Here is a 16,131-nt window from a genome sequence, read left to right on the forward strand (position 1 = left end):
AGTCTAGAAAAAAACTATTTTTGGAGTCTAGTTATATCAGAGAGTAGGAATTCTTTTACCCTCATCCCCTTCGTCGATCTGGTGAATAATATTGACGTAGGTGTTTTGATACACTCCTCTTCCCCTTCAAATTTTCTTTAGTATCACACAGTTAGTTTTCTGATTGTTGTGATGTCAGCTCTTTTCATTTGACACACTTCTCTTTGAGTCCTTTGATCCTCTTCATCATTTGCAAGATCAATCCTCAGTTCTTTCTCAACGACGTTGTTTCCCTGTCCGAAGTTGTCTTTCTATTTCCCACCCACGCACCATTTTTCTTCTTGGAGCCGGAGTCCGTAATCGAGTATCCATCCTACTCATGCGAAGCTTTAGCATCCTTTCCTCAATTATTTCAACTGGTGAATTATCGTCTAGTTCATCATTGTTCGTCTCGTTTTCCTTTTCACTTGATTCAATTCAAGTTTTTTCGGGTTGATCATATTCGTTTCCTTGGCTCAAATGTTTCCCCTTGCTCGTTTGTCTCTCGCCATTTAATTGTTCCAGAGTGTTGAAGACATGTCAGAAGATTCATGTTTACGTTCAAATTCATTCTATGTTGTCACATCATAAGTCTTTCAATTGCTCTAGTGCATCATCTCTCTTCTCTAATCATTTTCAATGGTGCTCCTTTTCAGTGGGGCCTAACCCACATGTTTATCCCCAAGACCTTAGCAGGCTCTTCTAACTTTTCTAGAGTTATTGTGTAATTCTTTCCAAGTTTGGCATAAGAATGGATTCCATCAATCATATTTCTTCTCCGAGATCGCTTTCAAATTCTTTTCAACTTTGGTTCAACCTTTCCTCTTTTCATTATTCTAGAGTATCTCAACAATTTTGGTGGTGTTCCTTGTCGTCATTTGAAGATCAAAGAAGAGTTTTCCTCTAAATCTTGTCCGTTCTCTCGAAGATTCGTGGTTCTAGCTTCATGTTATCCTCTCGAATTATTTCATTTGTCGGAAATTATTTTCCTTACCCATCCGGAATATTTCAAAAGTGGTTTTCTGTTTAGATTCTCCGAAGGCCATCATTCTAGAAGAATCCTTCATCCTCACATTCCAGCTATTGTTCTCTAATTATCCCGGCGCATCATTCAAGGATTCTCTAGTCAGCTCATGTTCTATTCGTTCGTTTTCTAATTCTTTCCGGTGATCTCTAATATTTTCTCTGTTCATTTTTCAAATTCTTACGGTGGTTCGCTCAACATTCCTCTTCCTTTGTCATCATATCAATTCATTCATTCTTTCCAATCCTACTGGTGGTTCATGAAGACTTTCTCAAGTTTTGCGCTATATCTCCCCTTAATCCTTTTCCAATAATAATAAGTAGTATGCAAAATCCATTGCTTGTCACCAATTTAATTTGATGAAGGAAAAGCATACAATAAATCTTATTCTTTTTTCCTCAAAGTGATCAATCTCTTCTTTTCGGAGTTTGTTCATCATATGACATTCTCAGTTTGAAGTGTTCTCATCTTTTCTTTTTCGGAGTTCAAAGCTACCTCGGCCATCTCGTCGGAACCTCCATCTAAATCATTACAAGGCTTCAATCTTATTCTTTTCATCCTTCACTTACCATCCTTTTATTATCGGAGTTCGTCATGGTGGTTCATCAAGGATTTAAATCATTATCAAAGTGTTCTTCAAGATTCTTACTGGCGGAGTTCAAGCATTCTTCATTGTGCATTCCGAAATGCAATTCTTGCTCCTTTATCTTTTGAGGTGGTGTTATGACATTTTTGACAATTTCCCTTCGTGTTTCAAGGTTCACGATTTGTTAAGAATGAGATATTTAAACCCATCATTTTCTCTTCATTCAGGAGATCCTTTGGAACCCATCAATCTCTTCATTGGAGTTATCTTGGGTTATATTTCACCTAAAGCCTTCCCTAAGGAATGTTGCTATTATGGTGCTTATAATGATCCAAGTTATCTCCTTATCATATTGATGGAAGAAGTTTCTCATCTCTTTGGTGTTCTCAATCAAATTAATTCCATTAGTGGCAGGTTGAACCTCAAGTTTTGATATGTTTTCCATAAGCCCACATCAAGCTTATTCTTTTGTTGTTGATTTTTTCAACAACTCCGTTCAACCCTTCATCGTAAGTATGCTTTTCAAATTCATTTGTGGTAGAAGTTGTTGTTATCTTCTACGTTCTTTTCATTCCACTCTTTCATTTCTTCTGGAGGCATTGTGTTATTGCTCTCTCAAGTATCATCCCATCTTGTCAAGTTATTGTTCTATTCATTCCATGTTCAACCGGAGTGCTGTTAAAATTATGTCATTCTTGTTCCTTGGCTATCTCGTTATACCGTTGTGGTGTCATATTCTTTTGGTCCATTAAGCTCTTGTTTCATGTCTTTCAACCCACAAGGTTCTAATAATGTTCCTTGTTCCTCTTTTCTAACGAAGCTTTTGAATCTCGTTCATCTCCGTTGTATTTCTTTCTTTCAAGTTGTCTAGCCTCTCAAGGTACGTGGTTTCACTCCTTTGTCGAAGACGCACCTTAGTTTTACCTCTTCACTTCCTCTTCCAGTTGTCATCCCTAGATCTCGAGCGAGATCTCTTGTAAGTGGAGGAGAGTTGTAATGATCCATTTATTTTCACTATTGCCGTGTGTCTTATTTGCGTGTTGCATTCATCATCCGCATTGAATCAGCACTCCGTTTTTGTCAAAAAAAATTCAAACTTGCACCCATTAGTAGTTGTCGCTTCTTCCTTGTCTCTATTGACCTCGTCTCAGATCAACCGGACCGCTCCCTTCTCTCTTGTCTTCTATGTGGCCTTTTGGTCTTTTGTCAGGAACCTTGTCTTTGTCGGACTCTCTCAGACCCCCTCGCAACCAAGTCTGAAATTTCCCCGAACCCGAACCAGGCAGTCATTACCGATGGGTCCGGATCATCCCCAAACATCCCTCAAATATCTTCGGTTTCTTATTAGGGCTACCTATAACCTATTTATCCAGGACCATCTGATTTTGATCGGATGATCCAAACCCATCTTCTTTCCTATATATATAGACCCCTAATCCATTTCTATACCAAACCCTAAAAACTAGGACATTTGTCCCTCCCTAGTCGTTGCCACCTACAGCCTCCTCCTCTAGGACCATGTCCTCCTCTGCTCGAGCCCCCTGCCTTGGCCTCATGACACCGTGCATCCCTCCTGCAGCCTGTGCAAGCCACTAGGAGGCGGTCTCTCATGTTGCACAGGAGCTCCTTGCCGCCCGAATCCGTTCCCCAAGTCACCGGACCTCCCTGCAAGCGTTGCCGCCGGCAGCCACGAGTCCAGCACCATGCCCCATCTCCTTCCCTCGCTCTTCCTCCTACCTCTGTATTCATCTATCTCTCTCTCTACCTTGTACAGGAACCGCCTGCTCTCCTTCTCCTCGGGAAACTCGCCGGAGCTCCCATGGCTGATGCCTCAAGCTCGTCTCCGTCGATCTCCACCACTGCTGCTCTGATCTGGTTGCTCCGCCTTGGATCCACTGGATCCCCCTTGCCTTTGCCGTCTCTTGCTATTCTCAAGCACCACCGACCAGCTTCCTACTGCAAGAGTTCGCCCCGCCGCTCCGTCCCTCTACCGGGTCCAGGACGCGAGCGCCCACCTCCAGCGCGCGCGTGGGCCGTGTCCCGTGTGTTTCAGCCCAACAGCCAGCCCAAGGCCACCTCTTCCCAATCGGGAAAGGGCCATGGTGAGAATAGATGCGGCCCATATCATCTTTTTCCCAGTTCTGCAAATTATCTAATTATTCAGAGTTTTACAGATTTGCAGAAAAACCCTTGCACTTCATGCATATCATATCTCACAAACTATGAATCATATGTAAAAACTTCATATATGCAAAATGCTTAGAATTTCATCTAGTTTCATAATATGCAACTTTCATCCATGTTAAAAAGGTTAAAAATGTTGTTTTCATTTAATTTGCATAAATGACATGTTAAAATGGTTTATTTCATAACTAAATAACCGTAGCTCGGAATTTAATAAACTTTATATTTAAATGGGGTAGAAAAATGCATAGATTAACAAGGCGCACTTTAATTTTCTGTTTAATAACAATCAAATATTGTTTAGGAAGAAAAGAACCAAATTTGAAGCATGCACATGGGGATTTTTCGGAATTGTTGTTTGTTGTTTCCGGACCCATTTAAATTGCTTACTGTAGTTTATTTGTGTTGCACCTCTTTCCATGTTAAGAACATTTAAACTTGTTGGGTTCATAACGAGAGTGGACTAGATATTTGAATGTGGTGATTCATCAATATGCAACTCATTGCATATTGACCTCCACTGAACTTGTAGTGTTGATTGTTGCACATTGCCATGCCATGCCTATTTAAACTGGACATGCATCATATTTGATTGTGCATCATGCCATGATTATGCTTGGTTGTTTATCATGTTGTTTGCTTCTTTCCGGTGTTGCCTCTTCTTGATAGTTTCGGTAACGTTGCGATTGTGAGGATGCGTTCGACTATGCCTATTTGTCTTCTTCATGGACTCGGTCTTCTTCCTAGTAGGATTTTAGGCAAGATGGCCATTACGCTGGATACCACTACTATCTTTGCTTTGCTAGTTGTCTTGATGCTATTGCTATGTCACGCTACCTACCACTTGTTTATCAAGCCTCCCAAATTGCCATGACAGCCTCTAACCTTTTCCACCGTCCTAGCAAACCGTTGTTTGGCTATGTTACCGCTTTGCTCAGCCCCTCTTATAGCATTGCTAGTTGCAGGTGTAGTGTAGGTTGTTCCATGTTGGGACATGGATACTATGGGATATCACAATATCTCTTATTTAATTAATGCATCTATATACTTGGTAAAGGGTGGAAGGCTCGGCCTTTTGCCTGGTGTTTTGTTCCACTCTTGCCGCCCTAGTTTCCGTCCATACCGGTGTTATATTCATAGAATTTTGCGTTCCTAACACGGTCATGGTTTATGGGCCCCCCTTGACAGTTCGCTTCGAATAAAACTCTTCCAGCAAGGTCCAACTTTGGTTTTACCATTTGCCTAATCACAACTAAAACTTGCATAGGGACTTCTCGGGCCCCGAGGATAATTAATTAACAACCCCGGGCTAGTGCTCCACATGAGTGTTGGTGATGTCCGGTGTTGCCTCTTCTTGATAGTTCCGGTAACATTGCGATTGTGAGGATGCGTTCGACTACGCCTGTTCGTCTTCTTTATGGACTCGGTCTTCTTCCTAGCGAGATTTCAGGCAGGATGATAGTTACCTTGGATACCACTACTATCTTTGCTTTGCTAGTTGTCTCGATGCTATCGCTATGTCGTGCCACCTACCACTTGTTTATCAAGCCTCCTAAATTGCCATGACAGCCTCTAACCTTTTCCACCATCCTAGCAAACCGTTGTTTGGCAATGTTACCGCTTTCCTCATCCCCTCTTATAGCCTTTCTAGTTGCAGGTGTAGTGTAGGTTGTTCCATGTTGGGACATGGATACTATGGGATATCACAATATCTCTTATTTAATTAATGCATCTATATACTTGGCAAAGGGTGGAAGGCTCGGCCTTTTGCCTGGTGTTTTGTTCCACTCTTGCCGCCCTAGTTTCCGTCCATATCGGTGTTATATTCCTAGAATTTTGCATTCCTAACACAGTCACGGTTTATGGGCCCCCCTTGATAGTTCGCTTTGAATAAAACTCTTCCAGAAAGGTCCAACTTTGGTTTTACCATTTGCCAAATCGCAACTAAAACTTGCATAGGGACTTCTCGGCCCCGAGGATAATTAATTAACAACCCGGGCTAGTGCTCCACATGAGTGCTGGTCCAAACCGGGCGATGTCCGGTGCCCCCTGGGCAACCAGGGTCTTAGCCAACCCGATGTCTTTCCCATCCGGTGTGCCCTAAGAACGAGATACTTGGGGCTCCTATCGGAATTTGTCGGCACATCGGGCGGTCTTGCTGGTTTTGTTTTACCATTGTCAAAATGTCTTGTGAATCAGGATTCCGAGCTTGACCAGGTTGTCCCGGGAGGAGAATTTTCCTCCATTGATCGTGGGAGTTTGTGATGGACTAAGTTGGGACACCCCGGCAGGATTTGATCTTTCGAAAGTCGTCCCCGTGGTTATGTGGCAGATGGGAATTTTTAATATCCGGTTGTAGATAACTTGAAACCAGATCCGAATTGAAGTACACCAGCCGCGTGCGTAACTGTGTTCGTCTCTTTTCGACGAAGTTCTGGAAGAGAACATGGTGGGGCTATGTTTGAATGTAAGTTAGGATCACTTCTTGATCATTACTAGTTTGCGATCATTTGTGTAGTTTCTCATCTTATTCTTGTACTCGTAAGTTAGCCACCATACAATGCCTAGTGCTGCTACAACCTCACCACTTATCTATTCCATACCCATTAAGCTTTGCTAGTCTTCATACCAAAGGTAATGGGATTGTTGTGTCCTCGTGGCTCACAGTTTAGTACAACAACAGTTGCAGGTACAGGTAATGTGATGTTATGACGTGAGAGCAATGCTTGCTTGTTTTGGAGTTCTTCTTCTTCTTCTTCTTCTTCTTCTTCTTCTTCTTCTTCTTCTATCAGGGGATAGTTTCCTGATCGGCAGCCTGGGCTAGCAGGGTGGATGTTGTTCTTGTTTTCCGTTTGTTTTCATCTGTAGTCGGATGTCGCTCTTCTGTATGATGTTTGATGTATTCATGTGACAATTGTATGCCTTGTATCTATCCCCAGCTAATATGTAATGGTATGATGTAATGATATCCACCTTGCAAAGTGTCTTCAATATGCGGCTCTATCCTTGGGGGGACCTAAGAGTTCCTCTCAGATAGGATCGCATATTGGGCGTGACAGACCACCTGAGGGGGCACGTGGCCTCAAGCTTTGGGAGGGCCGCGTTCACCTCACGGGAGAATTGCGTGAAGATGCGATTTGAGGCGGGGGGATGGGCACTGCCGAGGATGCAGGCGATCGCGCGGGGTTCCTGGAAGCCCCCAGCCCCATCATCCTGAAGGTTGTCGTCTTTCCTCCTTGGCGGTGGCGGCAGTGGAGGGAGCCCGGTGTTTCACTGAGGACGGGCCTCGCGGGGCTGATCGTGCCAAGGGCCGTCATGGGGCTGATCGCGCCAGCCTCCCTCGCGAGGTAGGTCACGTGAGCCTTGACGGTGGTTGCGGTTGTCCCAGTAGCCTTCGCCGTGGACTCCTCTGGGGCCAAAACCAAAGTCACTGCGCTCGTGGAGGCGGCTGAGGCGCTTGTCGTGGAGCACCCTGAGCTCCTGGCAGTCATCGGTGTTGTGGCTGTGCATGTTGTGGAAGATGCAGAATGGGCGGTTATCCTTGGTGGGTTTGGCACTGTCACGGCCGTGCTTCGTCTCGGGCTTTTCTGCCAGCACAGCGGGGCCCTTGTGCTTCGCTTCCTTGGCCTTCGCCTTCTTGTCTTTGGGGTCGGCCTCAGGGTGCTCGAGGATGGAAAGGTGGCCCTCTTCATCCCTAGCGCACATGTCCGCCAGGTTTAACATCTCCAGAGCCGAGCATAAGTCGTCGTGGATGGCGAGCTCCTTGCGCATCTTGACATCCTTGACGCCCTCGGTGAATGCCGAGATGATGGCTTCGTCCGAGGCCTTCAGGGTCTTGAGGAGAACATTCATGAAGCGCTGAATGTACTTGCATAGAGGCTCACCTGGTTGCTGCTTCATGCACCGTAGATTGTTAACGGCGAGGGCGCGGTCAGGGGTGCCTTGGAAATTGGCGATGAACCGTTCGTGGAGCTCATCCCACGAGGAGATTGAGCCCTCCGGGAGGTGCAAGATCCAGGAGCGTGCTCCGTCCTTGAGGGCCATGGGGAACCAGTTCGCCATGATCTTGTGGTCACCATTCACTGTCTCGATGCTCAACAAGTAGAGCTGGAGGAAATCCGCTAGGTTAGGGGTGCCATCATAGTGCAGGGCAGGTCGGGCTTGACCTTTCCGGGCCAAACGATGCGGCAGAGTTCATGGGTGAAGGCGCGGCAGCCCGCGCGCTCACAGGCGCGGCCCGTGCGAGGGGAGCATAGTCCTGACGCACATGCGCTGCAGCCCCCAAAGCTGCTCGGTCTTGGTGCTGGCGTGGCGGTGCAGGGAGCGCACGCGCGTCATACTACGTCTTCTGCACCACCTGGCAGTTGGCCTCATCCCATGTCGGTGCTGGCTGCCCCCACGACGGGTCGTGCGGACGCGCGTCGCTCCTGGGCTCGGCGTTGGCACTGCCTGGAGGAGGAGTAGGAGGTGTGCCATGAGCTACGTCACCCGCACGGGATGGCAGAGGATCGAGTGAGTGGGATGGCGTCGGGGCTTTGCCGATGGCGTTGACGAGCTTGGTGATGCAACCAAGCCAGGCGTCATAGCCTTTGTTGGCAGGGAAGTAGCGCATTAGCTCACACGCCATGAGAAGCGCGGCCTGCGCGTTCGCCGGCCCGTGATGGGCGTGGGAGGACGACACCGTGGCGGGAGTGGGGGAAGGCGTTGTGGTGCGGCCATCATGCTGCACGGAGGGTGCCAGTGAAGAGTCCTGCTACTCATGAGAAGGAGGGTCGGTGGCAACTTAGTTGCGGGAGAAGCGGAGCAACGAGGAACACCGTCGCACACGGGCGTCGTCTAGGCGATGCGAGCAGCTCGGCACTCAGCGTGAACTCGACGGGCGTCGGCCATGGGAACAACGAAGCAGGGATGAAGCGAAGCCGGAACAAGGATTTTGGCACGCCCCTACCTGGCGCGCCAAATGTCGGAATCGAATGCCTCCAGGATGAGTGACAAGAAAAACTTAGTCGTATTTGCCACAGAAAGTGAGATGATAGAAGTGTGTGAGAACCCATCACGTGTTATGCACTATGTCCTTGTGTGCAAGGACGAGGCACCAAAAACTAACACCTCTCATGATCTACCTTTAGTGTTGTCTTCTCTTTTGCAGGAATTCCAAGATGTTTTCCTCGATGAGCTACTTTCGGGTCTACCTCCACTACGAGGCATTGAGCACCGAATCGACCTCATCCCCGGAGCACCTCTAGCTAACAAGGCTCCCTACCGCGTCAACCCCGAGGAAACTAAGGAGATCCAACGGCAAGTACAACAACTCATCGACAACGGTCAAGTACGTGAAAGCTTGATCCCCTGTGCTGTTCCGGTCATACTTGTTCCAAAGAAACACGGCACTTATCGCATGGTTTCTGATTGCCGTCCCATCAATGCTATCACCATAAGATATTGTTATCCTATTCCACGCTTAGATGATATGATTGATGAGCTTAGCGGAGCTACCATTTTCTCTAAGATTGGTCTTAAGAGTGGCTACTATCAAATACGCATCCAAGAAGGTGATGAATGGAAAATCCCATTTAAGACCAAATTTGGCTTATATGAATGGCTAGTTATGCCAATGGGTTTATCTGAAGCACCCGGTACTTTCATGCGTGTGCACTTTGTTCTTCGTCCCTATATTGGTGTATTTGTTGTGGTCTTTTTTGATAATATTCTTATTTTTAGCAAATCTCTCAAGTTCACCATGCCCAAGTTCAATGGAAGCAATGATCCCGAAGAGTAGCTATCATGGGCATTGAAGGTCAACAAGATCTTTCGTTTGCACAACTATGAGGAAGATAAGAAGATCGCTATGGCATCACTTGAGTTCCAAGACTATGTGCTCATATGGTGGGAACAAGTCCTTGAGCGCCGACAAGCAAGAGGTGAACCACCAATCACCACTTGGGCTCAAGTGAAAGATGTCATGTGAGCACGCTTTGTGCCCACCTACTACAACCACGATCTCTTCAAGAAGCTCCAACTCCTCAAGCAAGGAACAAAGAGTGTTGAAGAATACAACAAGGAAATGGAGATAGCCATGATAAGAGCCAATGTCGCGGAAGATGATGAGCAAACTATGGCCCGTTTCTTGAATGGCCTCAATCATCCCATCAAGAAGATTGCCGACTTCCAACCCTACTCCAGCCTCATTGAGCTCATGCATCAAGCTACCAAAGCGGAATGTCAAGTGCAAGATAACTTCAAGTACGCCAAATACTCGTCCAAGTTCTACGGCTTCTCCAGCACCCAAGCTTCAACGACTCTAACAACTTCTACCTCAACCAAGCCATCTACAAGCAACGGTGACAAGTCGAGTTACAAGAAAACTTCGACAACCTCAAGTTGTCCTCCTACTACAAGAAATTTCAATCCGTGTGCCTCATCATCTACTCCAATCGATGAGACCGTCAAGACAAGTTCTATCAAGTGTTTCACTTGCGGCTGCCGAGGCCAAAAGTCCTTTGAGTGTACCAACAAGCGCACCATGATCCTCAACGACGTCGGAACCTATGACTCCATGAGTGAAGAGGAGATGGGATCCCTTGAGCAAGTGGCCATGCACCGGCGTGTGAACGAAGATGAAGATGATCAAGTCTTTTGTGATGAGGATTCGAGCCCCGCTCTCGTTGTCTCCAAAGTCTTGACTCTTCAACATCAACAAGACAAAGACCAAAGATGCCACATCTTCCACACCAAGGCCGACATTAATGGAAGGTCCGTCAAGGTCATCATCGATGGAGGTAGTTGTCACTACTTGGCAAGTGAAGAACTATGCTCCAATCTCCAATTGCTCAAGATGAAGCACCCGCACCCCTACAAGGTCCAATGGCTAAGAGATTTCGGCACAATACAAGTTGACAATACTGTCAAAGTCTCCTTCAAAATTGGAGCATATGAAGACACTTTGGAGTGCGATGTCGTCCCGATGTCCGTTTACCACCTCCTTCTTGGTCGACCATGGCAATTTGACTGCGGTGGCATCCATAAAGGGCGTACCAATCATTATAGCTTCAAGATGAAAGGAAAGGAATATGTGCTACGACCTATGTCTCCAAGTCAAGTTATGGTCGATAAGGAAGCCACCCATCATGGAGAAAAGAGTGAGAGAGTGATCCACCCAAAAGAGAGTGAGCACCACAAGCCAAAATCGAGTGCCTCCACGATGAGCGACAAGAAAAACTTAGTCATATTTGCCACAAAAAGTGAGATGAGAGAAGTGTGTGAGAACCCATCACGTGTTATGCACTATGTCCTTGTGTGCAAGGATGAGGCACCAAAAACTAACACCTCTCATGATCTACCTTTAGTGTTGTCTTCTCTTTTGCAGGAATTCCAAGATGTTTTCCTCGATGAGCTACTTTCGGGTCTACCTCCACTACGAGGCATTGAGCACCGAATCGACCTCATCCCCGGAGCACCTCTAGCTAACAAGGCTCCCTACCGCGTCAACCCCGAGGAAACTAAGGAGATCCAACGGCAAGTACAACAACTCATCGACAACGGTCAAGTACGTGAAAGCTTGATCCCTTGTGCTGTTCCGGTCATACTTGTTCCAAAGAAACACGGCACTTATCGCATGGTTTCTGATTGCCGTCCCATCAATGCTATCACCATAAGATATTGTTATCCTATTCCACGCTTAGATGATATGCTTGATGAGCTTAGTGGAGCCACCATTTTCTCTAAGATTGATCTTAAGAGTGGCTACTATCAAATACGCATCCAAGAAGGTGATGAATGGAAAACCGCATTTAAGACCAAATTTGGCTTATATGAATGGCTAGTTATGCCAATGGGTTTATCCAAAGCACCCGGTACTTTCATGTGAGTCATGCACTTTGTTCTTCATCCCTATATTGGTGTATTTGTTATGGTCCATTTTGATTATATTCTTGTTTTTAGCAAATTTCTCAAAGAGCATGTCACCTATCTTATAACCGTGTTGCGAACCCTTTGGAAAGGGTGCCTTTATGATAATACGGAAAAATGCCATTTTGGTGTTGATAAGCTTGTTTTCTTGGGTTTTGTTGTGTCTTCTAAGGGTGTTCATGTCGATGAATCTAAGATCAATGCTATTAAAACTTGGCCCCAACCAACCAACTTGGAATAAGTGCGTAGTTTTCTTGGTTTAGCCGGTTTCTATCGTTGCTTTGTGAAGGATTTTAGCACCATTGCTTCACCTTTACATTCTTTGAGTAAGAAAAATGTGCCTTTTGTTTGGGGACCATCCCAAGATACCGCATTTAATGAGCTTAAGAATTTGCTTACTCGTGCCCTCGTGCTTGCATTACCCAACTTTGACAAACCTTTTGAGATTCATTGTGATGCTAGTAGTCATGGCATAGGAGGTGTGTTAACGCAAGAGAAGTGCCCCATAGCATATTTTAGTGAAAAACTTTCCGGAGCGCAACTCAATTACACCATCTACGACAAAGAGCTATATGCTTTAGTGCGAGTGTTGGGTGAATGGGAACATTATCTTCGCCCTCATGAATTTATCATTCATATCGATCATGAAACGCTTAAGTACTTAAAAGGACAAACTAAGTTGAACAAGCATCATGCAAAATGGAGTGAATTCATAGAGTCTTTTCCTTATGTCATCAAGTACATCAAGGGTAAGGAAAATGTAGTGGCGGATGCCCTTTCCCGCATATGCATGCTTGTCACTAAACTTGAATTGAATGTCATTGGCTTTGAGCACATAAAAGACTTGTATGCACATGATCCTACCTTTGCTATTCCTTATGCTAAGCGTTTGACACATACATCTTGGGAACGATATTACATCAAGGATGATTATCTTATGAGAGCTAACAAACTTTGCATTCCCGAGTCTTCTCTTCATTTGTTCCTTTTGCAAGGGGCTCATGGAGGCGGACTCATGGGACACTTTGGACGCGACAAGACATTTGCCATGCTCTCAAATAACTACTTTTGGCCCAAGATGTTCCGCGACGTCTCGCGCTTCACCAACCGATGCTCTACATGTCGCAAAGCTAAGTCTAAATCTCAACCCCATGGTCTTTACATGCGTCTTCCTATTCCTTATCAACCTTGGGAAGACATTAGCATGGACATTGTACTTGGTTTGCCTAGAACTCAAAATGGAAAGGATTTCGTGTTTGTTGTTGTGGACCAATTCTCTAAAATGGCTCATTTTATCCCATTCAACAAGATAGACGATGATTCACATATTGCGAATATCTTTTGTAGGGAAATCTTGCGCCTACATGGGTACTTGGTATGTCTTGACTTGTGCGTAGATCCTTCCGGTAATGATGCTAGAAATTGGCGAGTTGTCGAGAGATCAAATCTTGACTTGACTTGGCATAAGCCTCCCCAGCAACGGCGCCAGAATTCCTTCTTGCTAACTCTTGAGCATGCGTTGGTTTTCCCTTGAAGAGGAAAGGGTGATGCAGCAAAGTAGCGTAAGTATTTCCCTCTGTTTTTGAGAACCAAGGTACCAATCCATTAGGAGGTTACACGCAAGTCGCCTTGTACATGCACAAACAAATAAGAACCTTGCAACCAACGCGATAAAGGGGTTCTAAATCCCTTCACGGCCACTTGCAAAAGTGAGATCTGATAGAGATAATATGATAAATATTTTTGGTATTTTTGTTGTGTAGATTGAAAAGTAAAGATTGCAAAATAGTAAACGAGATGCAATGTAAATAAAAGAGATATAATATAATGGAAAAGAGACCTGGGGCCATAGGTTTCACTAGTGTCTACTCTCAAGATAGCATATCTTACGGTGGGTGAACAAATTACTGTCGAGCAGTTGATAGAAAAGCACATAGTTATGAGAATATCTAGGCATGATCATGTATATAGGCATCACATCTGTGACAAGTAGATCGAAACGATTTTGCATCTACTACTATTACTCCACACATTGAGCGCTATCCAGCATGCATCTAGAGTATTAAGTTCATAAGAACAAAGTAACGCATTAAGCAAGATGACATGATGTAGAGGGATAAACTCAAGCAATATGATATAAACCCCATCTTTTTATCCTCGATGGCAACAATACAATACGTGCCTTCCTGCCCCTGCTGTCACTGGGAAAGGACACCGCAAGATTGAACCCAAAGCTAAGCACCTCTCCCATTGCAAGAAAGATCAATCTAGTAGGCCAAACCCAACTGATAATTCGAACAGAATTGCAATGATATCAAATCATACATATAAGAATTCAGAGAAGAATCAAATATTGTTCATAGATAATCTTAATCATAAACCCACAATTCTTCGGATCTAGACAAACACACCGCAAAAAGTATTACATCGAGTAAATCTCCAAGAAGATTAAGGAGAACTTTGTATTGAGAATGAAAGAGAGAGAAGAAGCCATCTAGCTAATAACTATGGACCCGAAGGTCTATGGTAAACTACTCACACATCATCGGAGAGGCTATGGTGTGGATGTAGAAGCCCTCCATGATCGATTCCCCCTCCGGCGGAGCGCCGGAAAAGGCCCCAAGATGGGATCTCACGGGTACAGAAGGTTGCGGCGGTGCTCCTGGATGTTTTCGGGGTATATGAGTATATATAGGCGAAAGAAGTAGGTCGGTGGAGCCACGAGGGGCCCACGAGGGTGGGGGCGCGCCTACCCCCCTGGGTGCGACCTCCTACCTCGTGGTCACCTTGTTGCTTCCTTGCAGTCCACTCCAAGTCTCCTGGATTGCGTTTGTTCCAAAAATGATTCTCCCGAAGGTTTCATCCCGTTTGGACTCCGTTTTTATATTCTTTTTTGTGCGAAACACTGAAATAGGCAAAAAAACAGCAATTTGCACTGGGCCTCCCGTTAATAGGTTAGTCCCAAAATAATATAAAAGTGCATAATAAAGCCCATTAAACATCCAAAACAGATAATATGATAGCATGGAACAATCAAGTAGGTAAATGACAAAAACAGAAATTTTGATGTGGAATGCTACCTAAAATAATTTTCAATGTAATTCTCTTTATTGTGGCATGAATGTTCAGATCCAAAAGATTCAAGATAAAAGTTTAATATTGACATAAAAATTGTAATACATCAAGCATGCTAACCAAGCAGTTTATGTCTTATCAAAATAACATAGCAAAAGAAATCTTATCCCTACAAAATCATATAGTTTGGCCATGCTTCATTTTTGTCACACAAAATGCTCTCATCATGCAAAACCCCGGTTTCAACCAAGCAATTGGTTCATACTTTTTAACGTGCTTCAGCCTTTTCAACCCTCACGCAATACATGAGTGCAAGCCATGGACATAGCACTATGGGTGGAGTAGAGTATGATGATAGGGATTATGTGAGAAAACAAAAAAGGAGAAAGTCTCACATTGACGCGGCTAATCCATGGGCTATCGAGATGCCCATCAATTGATGCCAATACGAGGAGTAGGGATTGCCATGCAACGGATGCACTAGAGCTATACATGCATGAAAGCTCATCAAAAAGAAACTAAGTGGGTGTGCATCCAACTTGCCTGCTCACGAAGACCTAGGGCATTTTGAGGAATCCCATCATTGGAATATACAAGCCAAGTTCTATAATGAAAAATTCCCACTAGTATATGAAAGTGACAAAATAAGAAACTCTCTATCATGAAGATCATGGTGCTTATTTTGAAGCACAAGTGTGGAAAAAGGATAGTAACATTGTCCCTTCTCTCTTTTTCTCTCTTTTTTTATTTGGGCTTCTTTGGCCTCTTTTTTTCTCTTTTCTTATTTTTTTCTCTTTTTTTTATTTCTTCCGGAATCTCATTCTGACTTGTGGGGGGATCATAGTCTCCATCATCCTTTCCGCACATAGGACAATGCTCTAATAATGGAAATCATCACACTTCTATTTATTTACAACTCAAGAATTACAACTCAATACTTAGGACAAAATATGACTCTATGTGAATGCCTCCGGCGGTGTACCGGGATATGCAATGAATCAAGAGCAACATGTATGAAAGAAATATAAAGGTGGCTTTTCCACAAATACGATGTCAACTACATGATCATGCAAAGCAATATGACAATGATGGAGCGTGTCATAATAAACGGAACGGTGGAAAGTTGCATGGAAATATATCTCGGAATGGCTATGGAAATGCCATAATAGGTAGGTATGGTGGCTGTTTTGAGGAAGATATAAGGAGGTTTATGTGTGATAGAGCGTATCGTATCACGGGGTTTGGATGCACCAGCGAAGTTTGCACCAACTCTCAAGGTGAGAAAGGGCAATGCACGGTACTGTAGAGGCTAGCAAATTGCGGAAGGGTAAGAGTG

The sequence above is a fragment of the Triticum dicoccoides genome, chromosome 4B (genome assembly GCF_002162155.2).
Source record: "Triticum dicoccoides isolate Atlit2015 ecotype Zavitan chromosome 4B, WEW_v2.0, whole genome shotgun sequence".
Classification (NCBI taxonomy): Eukaryota; Viridiplantae; Streptophyta; class Magnoliopsida; order Poales; family Poaceae; genus Triticum; species Triticum dicoccoides.